The sequence below is a fragment of the Pteropus vampyrus genome, unplaced genomic scaffold (assembly GCF_000151845.1).
Source record: "Pteropus vampyrus isolate Shadow unplaced genomic scaffold, Pvam_2.0 Scaffold404, whole genome shotgun sequence".
NCBI classification, from domain to species: Eukaryota; Metazoa; Chordata; class Mammalia; order Chiroptera; family Pteropodidae; genus Pteropus; species Pteropus vampyrus.
Genome location: NW_011889185.1, coordinates 1,323,074 through 1,324,545, shown reverse-complemented (window position 1 = coordinate 1,324,545; position 1,472 = coordinate 1,323,074).

Here is a 1,472-nt window from a genome sequence, read left to right as displayed (position 1 = left end):
CTCCTAAATTTCTACCTATAGCCTTATTCTCGCTTCTTGGCCTAATTCCAGCCAGAATAGAATTTTCTGTCCAGGCTATACAGCACCGGAGGACGATCCTGGATGGCTACACTTCTGTTCCCTCTATCTCACCGTGCTGTACCTTAAAGACATTCTCACGTGGTCGCCAAGTGTGTGTGTTGCGGGGGAGCAGTATGAAACACACTTTCTTCTCAGGGTCCCAAATGTGAGTTTAACCAAGGCCTCTGGCTTCCCTTTCGACTTCAACTTTCCACCCTTTCTCTGGCCATATGCCCAGAAAAGTAACCTTGGGATCCACTGCCACACCTCTCCTGGCCCTGCCTCCATGTTTCTATCCACACTTCCTAGGGAACAGAGGGGCAAACATTGGGCTTTCACTTCCTCTAGGTTATACGTTCTTCAAGGCAACAAGCCTTGCAGCCTGATCAATGTTGAAAGAAAGGGTATCGTCTTTCCATCATGGAAGAACAATTATGATGTGAATTCTCCAAGATTTATTTTTTTTATTATTGAGGTATAATAGACATAAACCATTATATTAGTTTCAGGTGTACAACATAATGATTCAATGTTTGTATATATTGTGAAATGATCATTACAATAAGTCTAGTTAACATCTGTCACCATACATAGTTATAAAGTTTTTTCCTCCTGATAAAAACTTTTAAGAGCTACTCTCCTAGCAACTTTCAAATATACAGTACAGTATTATTAACTATAGTCACCATGCTGTACATTACACCCCCAGGATTTATTTATTTTATAACTGAAAGTTTGTTCCTTCCAACCCCCTTCACCCATTTCTCTCATCACCTCCCACCCCCTGTCTCTGGCAACTACCAATCTGTTCTCTGTATCTATGAACTTGATTTTGTGGGGGGTTTTGTGGGTTTTTTCCTTTTCTTTTTTTTTTTTTATATATTCCACATATAAGTGACATCATATAGTATTTGTCTTTCTCTGTCTGACTTTTCGCTTACCTTAATGCCCTCTAGGTCCATCCATGCTGTTGTTGCAAATGGCAAAATTTCATTCTTTTTATGCCTGAATTCAGTCATAAAAAAATAAAATTTTTCCATATCATGGCTATTGTAAATAATGCTGCAATGAACATAGGGGTGCAGATATCTTTTCAAATTAGTGTTTTCATTGTCTTTGGATAAATACCCAGAAGTGGAATTGCTGAATCATATGGTAGTTCTATTTTTAATTTTTTGAGGAACCTCCGTACTGTTTTCCATAGAGGTTGCACCAGTTTACTTTCTCACCAATAGTGCACAAGGGTTTCCTTTTCTCCACATCCTCACCAACACTTGTTTTTTCGTTTTCTGTTTTTTGTTTTTTAACAGCCATTCTAACAGGCATAAGGTGATATCTCCTTGTGGTTTTGATTTGCATTTCCCTGATGATTAATGATGTTGAGCATCTTTTTGTGTACCTGTTGGCCATCT